This window comes from Hipposideros armiger, unplaced genomic scaffold (assembly GCF_001890085.2).
Source record: "Hipposideros armiger isolate ML-2016 unplaced genomic scaffold, ASM189008v1 scaffold_673, whole genome shotgun sequence".
Lineage (NCBI taxonomy): Eukaryota > Metazoa > Chordata > Mammalia > Chiroptera > Hipposideridae > Hipposideros > Hipposideros armiger.
In genome coordinates, this window is record NW_017732023.1 from 540,574 (window position 1) to 558,302 (window position 17,729).

At 36.9% G+C, this 17,729-nt stretch overlaps 1 protein-coding gene across 1 annotated transcript in view; it reads right to left on the bottom strand.

The window, feature by feature from the left end:
* Positions 1–17,729, bottom strand: part of LOC109372880 (thrombospondin type-1 domain-containing protein 7B) — a 382,043-nt gene that overhangs the window by 52,185 nt on the left and 312,129 nt on the right. The gene's annotated exons all lie outside the window — the stretch shown is intronic.

Genomic DNA, 17,729 nt, shown 5'->3' on the forward strand with positions numbered 1-17,729 from the left:
ATTTTTATCTCCCATGTATAACTAGGCACATGGAGACTACTTTTACCAGTTAAATGTACTCTGCACTATCAAACGGTCTGCCCTGCAGCAGAGAGCGATGCATTTTGAATGTTTAAATGAATGAAAAAAGGAGGATACTATCCCTGTGCCCTCATAGTCTAGACCAATAGACATAACCACACAGAGAATTTTACTGACAAAATCATTTTCAAGACCTTGGAACAAACAGGCATACAGAGAGAATTATAAAATCAATATTGCCAATATACCAGAACTTTCCTCTTATTTGGGAAGCCCTCTGATCCAAAGAGCACAAGCCACTGAATGTCATGGCTTTTTCAGCAAAATAAATGAATAAATATGAACTTCAAAGATCTGCAAATCTCACTTTACCTATGGGTCCACATGTTCTCTTATAGCCTTGACTTATCTAATGCCCTTGAACTGAGTAAACCTGCCTGCCACATCTCCTCCAACTGCTCTACCCACAGTGGACCATCAAGTTATCAACTGGAATAATTTCCTTTCAACTGCCCTATATCCCATCCTCCCACTTCCTCAGAACACTAATCAGGGCTTCATCATTGACAGTCTTTCTTTTAGTCATGATAAATTCTTCTCTTCTTTCCTGGGCAATATTCCACCCATGTTCAGGAATTACTCTACAGGGCTTGCTTCTAAACATACAACTATATGCATACATATATACTTATGTGTTACACCTGCCCTTTTAATATTATTATTCTTTATTATCCTGGCTCCTTCCTTTATAAACTCTTTGAGGGAATGATAGATCATGCTTTCTGCTTCCCATGTCATTCCCTGAAAATCTTGGTATATTTTTTACACAGTGGTTGTTGAATAAATACCATTAAATATGGTCACAACACAATTCCAGACCCAGAAATCTAAGAGGCACAGAGATGCTTAAACCACAGGAGAAATAAAAGTATCTGAATGAAGGTCACTAAATCATCATTTCCATATTTGGGGTTTTTTATCAATTTTTATCTTTTTAACTTTTCAGATATTGTAGCAAGAACACACCCTATAAACTGAATCTTGGCTGTTATCAAAATGAGAATGTTGGGTTGCACTGAACTATACAGAAAAATGCCACAAAATTTTCTAACTTTAGATATTTGGAGCCATTGAAACACATTTACTGTCCATGTGACTTTACAGTTGGAAAATCTGTCAACTTTTGTAAGGTAATTTAATATTTTAATTGTATTGAATTGTCTTTAGATTATCAAGAAGGGCCATTAAAACCAGGTAATTATTTTTAATTATCTGTAAATGAATCCCATGCTAAACGCTTACCAATAATTTATTACTAGTTCACCAATTAATTTGATTGTTCTCATAAAAAGGAACAATAACTTAAATGGTTTGCCAATGAAAAAAAATGAAGGTACCTTGGTAGATACTCCTGATTACACCTTTCCTACCTTATAAAAAATCAATTAATGTCTGAACCAAGCAATGTGTATAAGGAATTATGTACAGGCTTAGTCTATGCCAGCAAATTAAACAAAAGAGAAAATCTCTCTCTCTCTCTCTCTCACACACACACACAGTCATGCATGCATGCACAATTGAAATTACTACGTAACCTTGAACAATTCACATACTTACTCTGTACCTTATTTCCTCATCTAAACCTAGGTGAGATACAGGTATAGTGATAGGCATATAATTTGATAAGATTTAAGAATTTCCTCCCTCAGACCTCAGAGTATATCAATCTCTATGTCTAGTGGATATGGTTGTAAAATATCCTCTTGAGCCTAACCTGTTGTTCATAACCATGTGGACATTGATAATCACTTTCTAGAAATTAATATATTGAAAAACAATATTTCAGCTAACTCTCCTATTAACTCTTTATCCATAGAAACAGGCAAAGAGGGGAGTATGGGTGAATGAAATCTACAGACAATCCAACCTAACCTTAGGCAATATATTCACATTCTTTCTACCTTACAGAAATTGTCCTAGCACTGTTCACAAGTGATAGATGGATTAGTATTTCTCCTTATTTCTTTCTCCATATTAGCTATTTATACAAAGTTCATACAATAATGAATTGGTCACAAGGGAGATAGAAGTGAGGCTAAGAAAAAAAGAATAATGAAGGAGACTTACATCTGGATAATTTCATTATTGGATCAAGACTCCTGAAATATAAACCTGGATCTCCTGTCCTCTAGAGTATTTATGTAAAGACATGTGATTAACTTTCTAAATAAAAAAAGTGAGAAAGCAATGTGTGGATAACTATCCCAAAGTCAACTCTGGACCAGTTTTATTATAAAGATAGTTTATACAGCTTAAGTTTATTTGGTAGTGAAGGAGATGACCAGCAAGGACCAACTACAGTAGTCCCCGCTTATCTGTAATTTTGCTTTCTGTGGTTTCAGTTTCCCATGGTCAGCCATGGTCCAAAAATACTAAATGGAAAATTCCAGAAATAAACAATTCATAAGTTTTAAATTGTGTGCCATTCTGAGTAGTGTGATGAAATCTCATACCATCTCACCTGGGATGCAAATCAACCCTTTGTCCAAGGTATCCACACTGCATACGCTCTCCACATGTTAGTCACTTAGTAGTCATCTCAGTCATTAGATCGACTGTCACAGTATTTCAGTGATTGTGTTTGAGTCACCTTTATTTTACTTAATAATGACCCCAAAATGCAAAAGTAGTGATGCTGGCAATTTGAACATGCCAAAGAATGTTCCTTTACAAAAAAGGTATGTATGTACAGGAAAAAACATAGTATGTGTATTTTCAGTACTTTCTATGGTTTCAGGCATTCACCAGAGGTCTTGGAACATACCCCTGACAGAGAAGGAAGGACTACTGTAGTCTCTGGTACATAAGACCCTTAAAGAGATTAGATTTTTCTAACTTACTACCTTTGAAAACCAGCACTTAAGTTAAAGTTCAATCATTCCTCATAACATTGAAACTTTGCATCTTTTGTTCTTTCTAGGAACAAGGTCTTTACACTTAGGCCTGACCTGAATATTTGTATTCATCAGTCAAAATTATACCAGATATCCATTGACTTCCTTGCACCCTTATAAATGGAATTGGCTCATCTAATAAACATTTCCACTGCACTTGTACATCTATTGATGTGTGTGCATTCCTTTCAGTGGCTATCTGAAGAGAAGGTCCATGTCTTAATTTTCTGTGTCTGGCATATGGTATTAAATAATAAATATTTGTTGTGTAGAATAATTTGGTTCTTCTTGAGCAATAAGACTGGATTTTTGTTATAATAGTTGGCCTTAGCAGACAAATGGTCAACCCTGGACTGTGATCATCTCGCCTGAATGTAAGGGTTCGCCATAGGTCTGGAAAGCTGATAAAAAGGGGAGTATAATCTTTTCTCTAATTCTCATAGAGTTTCTATAAAATCTAGATGACACTTCCCAGAATAGAATCTATCATTAAATTAATAAACATTAATAAATGAGTTTTTGGGCCGGCCAAGTGGCGTGTTGGTTGGGAGTTGGCTTGGGATGCCAGTTCTGAGCAGTAGGGCCCTGGTTCAGATCCCACAAGTGGGCCAGTGACACTGTGCCCTTTACAGCTAAGATTGTGAACAACAGCTCGACCTGGAGCTGGGCTCCTGAGAGTTGCCAGTGATGGCATAGGCTTCAGTGGGGCTGGCCGGCAGTGGGCGTGCGCTTTTGTGAGCTGCTGTGAGCTGCAATGAGTGGCTGTCCAGTGGCTGGTGGGCAACTGCCTCACCCAGGAAGAGTGTAATGATAATACCAAAATGGGTGAGTTAAGCGACGTCCTCCACAGCTAGACTGAAGAACGCTGTTCCCCTCCCCCAATTCTCCAATAAAATATTTAAAAATAAATAAATAAATGAGTTTTCATTTACCCATAAAAAACAGATAATTTAGATAAGATATCTTAAATAAATCCAAATAAGAATGTATAATTTGATATTTTTCTCATCAACATGGAACTGTTAATGACAGTTTGATAAAACCTGGTATAAATCCAGGTACTTATGAATTTAGGTCAATGTGCAAATTTCTTGGCTAGAGATGAGCATGACTTCAAGGCCTGGCCTTGTCAGCTACCATCAGATATAGATACCCAATGCATCTATTCTGTTATAAAGTTTACCTGATAATTCTGAGATGCTCTCTCCCTCATTTAGCTGATTAGCTCTCTTGTCAGTAGGTTTGCTATTTCTCTCTTTACCATTCATGAGGCAACAATGGATATATTGTATGAACTTGAGTTTTCTTATTTGGAGAAATGGGGTAAAAAGATTCACAAAATACCATTGCAATGCTTTGTAAGGAAATTTTAAGTGAAATTAAACCCGGGCTCTCAAAGGTTGATAAGGGATAAGAAAACCTATAGGAGAAAAAAAAAATCAGGGCCTGAAAAGTTGTTAGTCATGCCTCCCATATTTAAAAAAATTCTCAGAGATTCTGAGGACATGGTTACAGAAATGAAAAAAAAAAGTTCTTTGCACATAACAGTGCAAAAGGAGAGCAAAGTCAAAAATATATAGACAATATACTCAGTACAATTGAGTGACAAGTTATCTCCTCAAACCTCAAATTATGAACAGGTAGGGACAAATGGCTGAAGTTACAGGACCTGTGTGATATCAGCATTCAATAGAAGAAAGCAGACGGGAAATAATGGACATCTAGCACACCCAAGAACACCAAAATGCAAAACTGAACCTGAGAGTCATAGGGTTTTGAATACAAGCAGGTGCATATAAAGGTTCCATGGAGAGGTTCTGGGGGCTGATGCAGTCTGAGTGCAATTAACTCTCAATGTTAATAAGCTGAATCTCCCTTCCAGGACAATTTCCTACACTGAAGAAAAACTGGTGGGAAGATTTTCCAAACTGAGAGAGAGAGAGAAAAAAAGAGAGAGAGACAGAGAGATAGAGATAGAGATAGAGATAGAGATAGAGAGAGAGAGAGAGAGAGAGAGAGAGAGAGAGAGAGAGAGAGAGAGATCCCTGGACCATGAAAATGAACATAGAAAAACAGTTCTCAACTATACACCTCTTTCTAAAACTTCACACCCCACAAAATGGTATTATGAGGAAAAAAAGAATAAAAGTCATAAAGCAGGTCCTCATACATAAGAAAATGCATCAAAAAGGTGTGCATGAAAACAGATAAGAAGTATTTTATAATGAGCTAAGCTATTTAGGAAATGGCACAAGATACAAAAGAACAACGTAAATAAGAATTTGAAAAACTCAGAACTCAAATGATAGGACTCAGTAAATAGAAATAAAAGTAAAATCATTTTCAGAAATAATGATAAAACTAGGAGAAACACAGGATAAAATAATACAATAATGCCTTAAGAAAAACAAAAAAAAATGGAAAAAGAAAAAATTGAAATTAAGTAAAACATTAAAGAGATTAAAAGAATTTGAGAAAAAGTGGTGAATAGAAAAGTGAGGCAAAGCAGATGCCACATGCATATAACAGGATTTAGAAAAAAGAAAACCTAAGAGAACAGAACTTAACAAAAAGATTCAAGAAAACTTAAAAAAATTGAAACTACTATTTAAAGGGCACATCAGAATCACCAATACTAAGACATATCCCAGTAAAATTATTAAGCTTTAAAGAAAAAGAAAAAATATTCTTTAAATATCTAGGCAAGCATACCAGATGGTTTATAAAGAAAAAAAATCAGATTATCATTAGACTTTTTGACAGGAAAACCTTATACCAGAAAAAATGCAGTACTATAATAAAGATATACAAAGAAAAAGAAACAAACATGATCCAAGGATTGTACATCCATCAAAGCAGACTTGCAATGAAAAGACCATGGATAGCAACAGGCAAGAACTTAAGGAATATTGTTTTCACATGCTCTTTCAAAGGATTTTACTGGAGACTGAGTTTTAGACATCCAAATGGCAGGAAAGATATCAATGTAAGGACTCATGGCGAGCCAACTTTACTTGTAGAACTTACATAAAGGCTATATGCTCTGAAGATACAGATAAAATAAAAATGTAAAAGAATGAAGAAGGCCTATGCAAAAAACTATTAATGTCTTAAAGTACTCATGTTGGTGGTATTGTTATTCTGAGAATGTTTTGTATTGTATAGGTATTGTTATTCTGAGAATGTTTTCTTTGTTATGTGGAATAAAGCAAATGTGTAATTATTATATCTATCTCTATCTATCTCTTTATCATCTATCTATCTATCTATCTATCTATCTATCTATCTATCTATCTATCTATCTATCATCTATCTATCTATATCTCATGTGTCCTTGAAAAAGTGGATTCTTAGTATAGAAAAAGGAGATATAGATGTAAGACAGAATTTAAGTAAACTCTTAGGATTCATCAGTATAAACTCATGAAGTAATGCATATTCAAAATAGAAGAAATAACAATATATATTTCAAAGTTTTTCCTACTGAAGTGGCCTAGAAACAGTGGAACCCAATAAGTGTGAGTCTCCCTAGAGTCCTCTCTGTGTCATTCAAGAGCCCTTTCCACTAAAAGAAGCCAGGGCTTTTTAGAGAAACAGCTGATTATAAGTTTGGCAAAAGGAAATGTACAAAATGAGACTGATACATCTTGCCATATCAGATAACAAGGAAGCTAACACAGACTACCAATCTTTATTAAAACATCATAAAACAAATTTAAAGAGACTACAACTAGGATAATTAATCTGAGCATTACTATAGACGATAACTGAAAAGAATTAAAACACATCAACTTTATTTAAATTTGATTTCATAATGATGCAAAAATAGTCACATGCAGTGAAAGATGCTAGTGAAACAACTCCTAATTTTGAAAACTGGTAAATAAAGGGCAAATACACATGTTTCCTGCTGCCTTTTCTATAAAGAATGGATTAGAGGTAATTAAATAGAAGTTGGGGTAAAATTTCTCCTTATTGAACTAATACTACAAGTAAATGAGAATGGACAATGGAATTGGGATGTTGCCATTTTTTTATTTCCTAAATGATAAAGGGTCTAGGAATTTACCACCAATGATAGCTAAACTCACAGAGATAACCATACATATGGACCTTTCGTAAAAGAGCACCTTCCGTAAAAGAAGTCTTGTCATAGTAATGAAATCTGAATCTGATTAAGCCTCTATATTCAACTCCCAATTTATAGGAAATTCAAGGATGGAGGAACATGTTAAGTCTCACCACAAGGATGAAATTTAGTAGACTGACTGGGTAATTCTATAGAAAAGATGGCCTGTTTCCTTACCAGTAAATTGCTAAGAAGAAAAAGGAAAGAAATGAGAGGAGAAGCTACATAAAAAGAGATTTAAAGACATTATAAAAACAAGCAGAACTAAGCTATAATGTCTAGCCACTCAGATTATAGATTTAAAGGAAAAGATTATCTTAGAAGTCAGCACAGTTTACTTCTGAAAGAAGTGACAAAGTTATAATTAGGAGAAACCTGTGAAGATCTTTGTGGGTAACTGGCAAGTTTCTACCTCCTAAACTGGGTGGCTGGTTGCCTGATAGTTAAACTGTACATTTGTTTTACGTGGTTTTCTGTATTCCCATTAAAATTAACATTTTAAAATATTAAAACTTTTTCTCTTATCTTCCTTGGAAAATTTAGTTTTCTTTTCATTATGGGATTTGATAATCTCCTGACAGCAGTCTTACCCAAAGTGTGTTGTTTTCTGCAGTGTGTTAATAGGCCCAAGAGAGAAAAGGGTTTCAAAGGCAAATGCATTTAGGAAACATTGAGCTAAATAGTGCTTAACAAAGATTTTTATAACAGGTCTTTACTAGGTTTGGCAGAGTCTGACATTAACTTATCAAAATCTATTCTCTCCTTTCTTCCTGGGTATGGGACTGGACCACATATCCCACCCTTTCTTGAAGTTAGGTGTGACCATGCAACTGAGTTTTGACAAATGAAAGGGAAGTAGGAAGCTAGGTTACACTCCACTCCTGACCCTAAAGCCTCACACACGCCTTCCTCCATGCTCTTCACCCTCTCTAATGAGCTGTAATGGTGATAACTAGAATTACTTTGGATGCCAAACTTGAAGATGGCAGACCTTCCATTAGCCTTGGTCCCACAATGGCTGCATGAAGTGAAGAAAGTCCTTTCCCCACTGAGAAAACCCACTTAGGACCGTTTTCTTGGAGACAAATAAAATTATATTCCATTTCAACTATTACAATTTGGGGTTATTTGTTTTTGCAAATTATCTATAACTATTACATTGCACATTAAGACTCTCTAAGAGTCAGACTTTTATGCATCAATGTAGCATTCCATATGACACATTTGGGAAATATGGATTTACAGATTTAACGACATAAATAAATGTGAAATTCTTTGTATGTTACCAAGTTATTAATTTATTATCTATATGAATCCATTGTTTTCACTGAAATCTCTTTTAGTAAGGTTTCCATACCCTTTAAACAGTTTTTTGAGAATACATTATATGCAAGGCACTGCACCAATGAATAAATCAACTCAGGGAGGATTTGTCTTTTATACTTTGGATTTTCAACAGATCATACCTTGTCTCCTGAAATGACTTACATTTTAAAAGAACATGTTAAGGATTTAAAAGGAGATACAGTTATATCATTCCCCTGCAAAATAAAAGCACTTACTGAATTCGCCTCTGAGAAACTTATGAAATTGCCTCTGAGAAAGTTAAGTTTAATTTACTAATCTGTGTGTGTTGAAAGGTAAGGTGACAGGTGAGTGAGGTGGGTCTTATTCACCCAAAGAAGTGTTTTTATAAAATGTCAAGTTACAACACATTAGTGGGCTGAGAACATAATATTAATCACTACTTTTATAATGTTTACTGTGTGCCAGTCACTATTCTACATCCTTTAAATTAACTCATTTCATCTTCATAACAACCATATGACGTAGATACATCAGTGTCCCTATTTTACAGATGGCACACAAAAGTTAAGTAATTTCATCAAGGTCACACAGCTAGAAAGGGGCCGAGTCAAGATTCCTACCCCATCATTATACTAGAGTCCTTCTTCTTAACAACTGTGCTATCCTGGTTCTCAGTGCTGTGGGTCAAAATCAGCACATTTAAAATGGATAGAACATAGCACAGAAAATGTCTGTTATATACTTAGAATGAGAGTTTTTTCATGAAACTGTTATTTCTGATACTATATATGTCCATAAGTAAATAAGAGTATATGTCCTCATTTGTGATATGAAATGTGTTTCCTACAGAGTGTCATGATCAACATGTTTAAAAGCCACCAATCTAATAAAAAATGCTTATCAAAAGAATTTTTCCATTACATAGACTGTCATGATCAGTGTTGTAAAACTGTGTTTTTATTATATAGGTTTGTTTTTTATTTTTGCAAGTATAAACTATAACTTTTTTCTTAAAGGGGTGAATGTTCATTTTTTTCTAGGGTATTTCTCTCTATCATAAAAACTATTTTTTTAAATATCAGGATTAATTTCTGGACAGAAAAATTATTAAACTAAGTTTGTACCTAGAAAACTCCCATTTATTTTCAATATGTAAATCTGCAAGAAAAATTAACTTTTTAAGCATATCCCTCCCTATAGGAAATCAGTATGGGTGTAGGTTGGTGCCTATCTCCTATGGAGGTAAAATGAACCCAACCAGAGGGGAGAACAACAGGGTGCCTGTGTCAAGTCTTCATGTATTAGAAGAGCAATTACCTTCAGAATATTCCCTTCCGCAGGGTATTTATGATGGAATAGGAAGTGGAGTCAAAACTCAAAAACTCACCATGTAGGCATGAGCTAATAATACTCATCTATCATGGCCATACATTGGAAGGGAGTAGGAGGTAGAGTACCAAGGAGGGTACCCCAGCAGTAAGGCACAGGACCGCTTCAGTATCTATGTTTTAACCCCTCTCATCTAATGATCTGGGCACTCTCTTTGCCTTAGTCAACCACTTCTGTATACACACCTAATAATATAGTAATGGTTCTCCAAGTGTGGTTCCAGGAGCAGCAGCATCAACATCATTGGGAAACTTGCTAGAAATGCAAACCATTGTGCCTTATCCCAGACTCACTGAATCAAAAACTCTGGGGGAGGAAAAACCCACAACTCCCAGGGTGGGGTTCAGCAATCTACGTTTTAATGAGTCTTCCAGGTGATTCTCATACACTAGCTAGTTTTAGAACCACTGTTCTCAAACCACGGTTTCAACTTTATATGTACAATAACAAACACATAATTTCCACCTCCAGTGTCCTTTTTCAGACTTTCCTATCTCTGTTAACGGCAACTGCAGCCATCCAGAGCTCAGGTAAAAAACTCTGGAGTCATCTTTGATGCCTTCATTTTTCTTATACCTTAAACCATGGCCGGAGAAAATCCTTTCAGCTCTAATTTCAAAATCAAGTTTATGATCCATCTACTCACCATTTGCACCACTCTTACCTTGGTCAAAGTCACTATCACTTTTCACTTAGATTATAACCATAACCTCACACCTGATTCAGCTCTTCCCATTCTACAGATTATTTTGAACTCTGGGGCCAGAATTATCCTTTTCAAATAATGCAAAGTAATCACTTAACTCCTCTCGTCCATACCTTTCAGTAGTTTCCCAACATAGCATGAAAACCATATCCAATTCTATGGCCTACAATGCCCTCCACAATCTGGTCCTTCAGCACCTCTGACCCCTGGCCTTCTAGTCTCCCGCTTGTGCATGGCTCCATTCTCCACTCTGGTCTCCGAGTGTTCTTGGAGAACTTCAGGCATTCCCTTGTCTCAGGGTTTTGTTCTTGCTGTGCCCTCTGTCCGCACTGCTCTTCCTCCAGTACCCGAATGGTTTGCTCCCATCTTTCCGTCAGTCACTGCTCCCTAGTAGCGAGGCCTTCTTTGACCATGTTGTATAAAAATATCAACAACTCCTCCATGTCAGTCTTTGTCCCTCTGTATTTTTTCTTGTCTATATCACTTATCACTTATCACCTGATATGTTATATATTAAAGTGATGGCTTTTGAAGTGTTTTGTTTGTTTTTAGTTATATCTCTCCCCTCTATGAGAATGTAAACTCCATGAGGGCTGGGACTTGGTCAGGTTGATTGTTGCTATTACTCGTACCTGGAATTGGCCCAGGCCCATGAGAGATACTTGATACATAGATTTCACAGGCAGTATATTAGTGAGTGACAACCCAAACTTTGCCAGGGCACTCTGGCCTTCTTTTGGGCTCACATCGAGAGAACATTTATCACTTATCATTCCCAGGACTTTGGGATAGTTAATGAGTGTAATAAGATCAATGAATGTAAGAATTTTGAGTTCCTGGGAGTTTGGGATTTTGCAAGTACAGTAAACTATTATTATTAATGTATTGGGCACAGGTTAAATGATAGCATATAACAAAGGAATCTTTACTATGACATCATAGCAAATCTGATCAGAAATTAAAACTGCAAACTAAATTGACTGGTCAATCGGAAGGGCCCAAGGTTGGATTCCTGGGCCTACAGTAATGGGCTCTGTTTCTTCCCATACTTTATCCGAGATTTGAGGGATCCAACAAGACATACAAACCTATGTATAAAAAAATAGCCTCTCATAGCTTCTGCTTGCCTTTTGAGAGATTCAATAAGAAGTAACAATGGAGACTGAAAGCATACTGTGGATGCTGTCCTATACCCCAAATAGCAGTAACAGGCAACATTTTAGAGTATGAACACATGTCTAGTACTGTGGTGTACATTCCCTGGGGATTATCTCAAAAATTCCTTCTTCCTTAATCTAACCTGCTGATAACCTATGTGTACTTTTAATATCCTTGGTTTTACAAATGATGAAATTGAAGCTCAAAGAATATAACAATTTTACAGTAGGTGCTCAAGCCAACATTTGAATTCGGGGTGCTAATTTACCCCTCAGTATCTTCAACTGTTCTACTTGTAAAGTAGTGGTACTTGGGGGATAGTTTGAGGTGGGAACATTGGCTCAAACAATGCATCACAGAGCTGTATTGTGACTGTGGTTCTTGTAACCACTATTTATTTTAACCTGGAAAGCATTTGGTATGGACAATGGTGATTAGAGATGGAAAGGGAGAGAAAGAGCAGATGTAAGGAATGAGCCATTGCTTATAAGCTAACCAAAAAGCAAGATAAACCACAGACTGAAGAACGGGAGAGTCAGTTAGGAACAGAACAGTGAATAAGGCTTGCTGCTTGCCTTTGAGGAACCCACAGATGCTTCCAGTTGAAGGGCTGGCTTGTCAGATTTAGGGACTTAATTGGGAGCGGGAGTACCAGACACATGTCTCAGTATAATGGGACTGACAAGAGCAGGGGCAGAAGCTATGATATCATCAAAATGATATAATGTTCCTCGTAAGGCTTTGCTGGCCTATTGCTAAGAGGAAGTTAGGATGACGCATAAATATCAGACGGTATCTTAGCTTAGATGTTTGGGTGAAGATTTTATAATGGTCATGGATATCCTCACATAATCCTTCTGGCTGGTATTTTATGACACTAAGAAATTGTGAGGGTGCACATTTATAATCAAATCAGAGGCCTTGGAACAGGTGAATGATGGATAGCATATCCAATTAGAGAACCTGAGGTTGTCACCTGCTTATATTATTGTTGGGGATTGGGAATGAAAAAAGGACCCAAATACAGGCCAAAGCACTGGCCTGCATTCCTCAAAAATACCAGAGTCATAAAAGAGAAAGAAAGATAGAAGAGTCTAGAGAGATAAGATCATTAAATGCAATATGGTCTGGATCCCATAATCAAAGGAATATAAATGCTATAAAGGGCATTATTGGGACCACTGCGAACATGGGAATATGGCCTATACATTAGCTATAAGCATTGTCTCAATGTTATATTTCCTGAATATGTTAACTGTGCTGTGATTATATTAGAAAATATCCTTGAACTTAGGAAATGCATACTAATTATCAATATTAGAGGGTAAAGGGACATGACACCTTCAATATGTGCTCAAATGGTTCAGAAACAATAATATTATGTGTATGTGTACATACTTTGCCATTTTTTCCATGTATGTGTGTGTAAGAGTGTGTATGTTTGTGTGACTATGTGTAGAGGGGTGCAGAGAGGGAGAGTTGATCAAGCACATGTGATAAACTTAAAATTGATGATGTGAATTTTCTGTAATTTTGAAATATTTTGAAATAATTTTTGTTCACTAAGAGAGAACTAGAAATGGCATGGGCACACCAATATTCAGGAGACACTAATAAATGGCTAAAATAAGGCATGCATTTGTAACTCTCTATATGTCATCTAGAGAATCTTTAAGTGGCAACTCCTATTTGAAGTGAGGGCACACTAACTCAATCTTAATCAGTCTCCTTCCTTTTTCTTCTCTCCTTCTCTCCTTCTTCAACTTCTTTTATTTTCCACATGATGTTTACTTCTCTTTCCTTACTCTAATCCCCAACCATTCAAGGACCAAACAAAAAGTGAAGCCAAAATAAGCAAGAATCCACACTGGGGCTCCTGCCTGTGATGTTCCCCAGGATGCTGTCTGAATTAGAATCCCAGGATGAAAGTTCTGGTCTCTGCCAGTAGGTGTAGCAGTGCAGGGCCTTTTGTTAGACCCTGGAAGACTAAAAGAGGGCTGCTTTTGTGATATTTTTGTTTTGCTATTTGTGCCCTCCCAGTCCCCACCATAAATCAAAGGAAAGTGTCAAACATTCTATCTAGAATGGGGCTGGGGTCTCACTCCCCTTGTCCCTTTTCTCTCCCACTAAATATTATTGGAACTATTTCTCCTCAAAAGAATCTTACCCTTGGTTAGCCAAACCCACACGATTTGCTAGAGGAAGAAATGTTATTAAATTCTACATGTGGGGAGAGGGAGGGAGGACAACACAGAGGGAGCCCCCGGGGGACTCTGATCTGGGTTTATTCTTTATACTCACACCATTGTTCTGGGCTCTCACTCACACTGAGTTTTTCTTCTTTTTTCTTCCTCTCCTTTCTCATCACTGCCCTACTCTCCTTTGCCTAACTAACCCTTACTCACCTCTGAGGTTCCCATACAAATATTATCTCCCTAGAAAATTTTACTGATCCTCCCAGGGATTAGAAAATGTACCAATACAAGGTGTGATCACAAAATATGATGAATGGTGAATGCTGCTGCCAAGTGCTATCCAACAGAAAGGCAGGAATCTTCAATACGGGAAGTGGTGTGTTGAACCTTAGTAACAGTGTGTTTCAACTTGTTTGGTGCAGTCAGTCAGGTGTCAGCTAAGGTTGAGAGATGGTGTGTTTTAAAGTGTGCCATAAATCATGCATCACTAACAATCCATCAACATGAAATGGGCACATGGTTTCATCTTCCATCACAACAACGCTCACGGTAATTTCTGTCAAATAAAAACATTATGGTATGTGCTCATCCACCTTATTCACCAGATCTGGCACCATGTGACATCTGGTTCTTCCCCAAAGTCAAAACGACCATGAAAGGTAAATGTTTTGAATCAATTCAGGATATCGAGGCAGCCACGACAGTGCAACTAAAGACACGAAAGAGGACTTCCAGAACTGGTTCAGAAAGTGGCAAGGACAATGCGACAAGTGTGTTCAAAATGAGGGGGAGTATTCTGAAGGGGATTAATGGCAATGTGTCTTTTAGTGTAATAATTTTGTTTAATTGTAAACATTCACCGTATTTTGTGATCATGCCTCATACATGCTCTTATGACACCCTCTACTTTTTCTTTTAACATCATCTGCTCTATTGAAATTGATTAGGAATTTTCTGTGTTCCTCATTAGACTGTAGGTTCCTTAAGGACAAGGAATGTTCATTATCATAGTCCCAATGTCTAACATAGCTTTGTCACATAGTAGGTATTTGATACTATTTGAATACAATATTTACATTTCTGTGCTTATGTGCCAATCACCGTGTTAAATGATTTCCACATATCAATCCCTGCTCTAACTTCTGAGCTGTGCACTATTTCATGATTTTTCCAACTTATTGAGGTGAAATAACTTACCCAAAGTGCCAGTGCTAGAAAGGGCAACAGAGAGGAAAGAGAATACAGTGCATTTGGGCTACTGCTAAATCTCAAACTTTCTACAATTGTTTCCTTGGCATTGCTATAAATGTAACACTTGCCTTTCAGCATGGAAATTAGCATATAGAAAATAAAACATGCAAACAAATTACATTTTATCTCAGGGCCTACTGGAACACAGAAAAAATATGGCAGATAGGAATATGGTCTCCATAAAATCTGTAATTATAAACTAATTTGATGCTAAAAAGATACATAGTATTTGTACCTACAATTTGAGAAGTATTATTTTTTCTATTACTACTATATAATAAATGGAGTATTTTAAAACTTTTTTAAAAACCTACAGATAAATATGAAGAACTAAGGAATACTAGTGCAATATGATAAATTGAATAGAGTAAAACACATTACATCTTTTTTTAAGAAACCATAGTTCACTGAAGATTATTCATAGATATTTTTCAAGGTAATGTATGTACTGTAACCTAAATGGAAAGGAGGTTAAGACCTGCAAAGAAACACATACATTTTAAAAAGCTGAAGTGTGTACCAAAATCAGCAAGACATCTCTCTGTCCGTTATGACTCATCAGACATTCTGTTTTGTGGAGAGCTTCCCTGGCCAGCAATGCTGCAATATGCCATAGGAATAAATACATTTTCACATTCTTTTTCCATACAACCAACTTGGGGGATTGAAATGGTACAAAAAAGGACTTGCAGGATAACCTTCACATACTGTAAACACATGTTTAAAATTCAAAGTGAAAACCTGGCCTTTTCTTCTTGGACATGAAATATACAATTGGGATGGAATAGAAATCACAAGTAAAATAGAATACAGATCACAAACCCGAGTTCAAAACTGTTAGTATGTAGCAGTTTGATACTAAAGCTTTAATAATAGCCACCATAATAACAAAGTATCATTGACAGTAAAGACAGATCTCACATAGATCAAAGAGAGGAATTAAGTCATTTCAAAAAATTAAATTTATATTTCACAAAAGTTGAACAGTCACTCTTTTCATAATTCTTGAAGAAAAATATTTACCTACTTTCACAAAGTTATGGAGAATGAGAAATATTTATTGTAAGTGAATTTGAAGTAATGCTCTGATGTTTTAAAATTTTCAGTATTACTCATTTTTTATGCATTTGTAGTACTAATAAAATCATAGTTGTTATTACAAAAAGTAATTAGTGGGCCGGCCGAGTGGTGCATTGGTTAAGAGTTGGGTTAGAACGCCAGCTCTGTGCAGCAGGGCCTCAGTTCAGATCCCAGATTAAGGCCAGTGATGCTGTGCCCTCTACAGCTAAAATGGTGAAAAACAGCTTGACCTGGAGCTGGGCTGCCATGAGTCGCTGGCAACAGTGTAGGTTGCAGTGGAGCTGCAGTGGGCTCCCGTAAGCTATCGTGAGCTTCCAAGAGCCGCCGTGGGTGGCCGTCCAGTGGCTGGCCAGTGAAAAATTTGCCTCACCTGGGAAGAGCACAATGATAATACCAACATAGGCCAGTGAAGCGATGTCCTCCACAACTAGACTGAAGAACTAAAGGGACAGCAACTTCTCTGTTCCCCTTTCCCAATTCCCCAGCGCTGTCCCCCGCCCCAAGTCCCCAATAAAAATCTTAAAAAAAAATAATTAGTAGACTCACATTTACAGATCAATAAACTGAGCTTCAAAGAGAGTAAGCAACCCATCAAAGTCACACAGCATAATAAGCAGAACAGACACCAGAATCACGAGATCCCCTTTCTGCTATCATCTTGAATGTCAAGAATTGCATCAAGTACTGTCTGTGTATACTTGCTTTATGAATAAGGTTTTACCAATATTAATTCAATAGTAAGAAGAATAACTTTATAACAGTGACTAATTAGTCTTCATTCCCTTTTCCAAATTATATGGGTGACTAGAATCCAAGTACACTATTCAATGATCTGGGTGTTCCTATGTCAAAATTACCCTATAAAAAAGTTAGAGATTTCAAGAATCTATTTTAGCACATTGTGATTATGAAGGAGGCATTGGCAGAAATCCATTTCCTTAAAAAACTAAAGTCATTGCCTCTAGGGGCCAGCCGAGTGGCTCAGTTGGTTAAGAACTTGCTCAAAAGTGTGAGCTCTGAGCAACAGGGTCACCAATTCAATTCCCACATGGGCCAGTGAGCTGAGCCCAAGCTGAGCTGCCGCTGAGCTGCCAGCAGGTGGCAGGGTGGCTAAGCTGGTGAGAGCATATGTGCCTAACAACAAGGTTGCCTGATTGAGATGGTGGGCTATACCCACCCGCAACTAAAGACTGAACTCAGAACCTTGAGCTGAGCTGTAGCCTGGATGGCTCAGTGGATAGAGTGTGCACTCTTTACGGGGATGCTGGTTCCACTCCCATATGGGATGATGGCTACACTCACCTGCAACTAACTGAACACAGCAACCTTGAGCTGAACAGCAAGAATGGACTTGAAGCTGAGCTTGCTGCGCCCTCCACAACTAAGATTGAAGGACAACAACTTGGCTGTTCCCCTCCCCTAATTCCCCAACACCGTTCCCCTCCCCCAATTACCCAATAAAAGCTTTAAATAAATAAATAAATAAAGTTATTGCCTCTAGATATAAAAGTCATTTCTCTATGTCTCTGTTTCTTCAC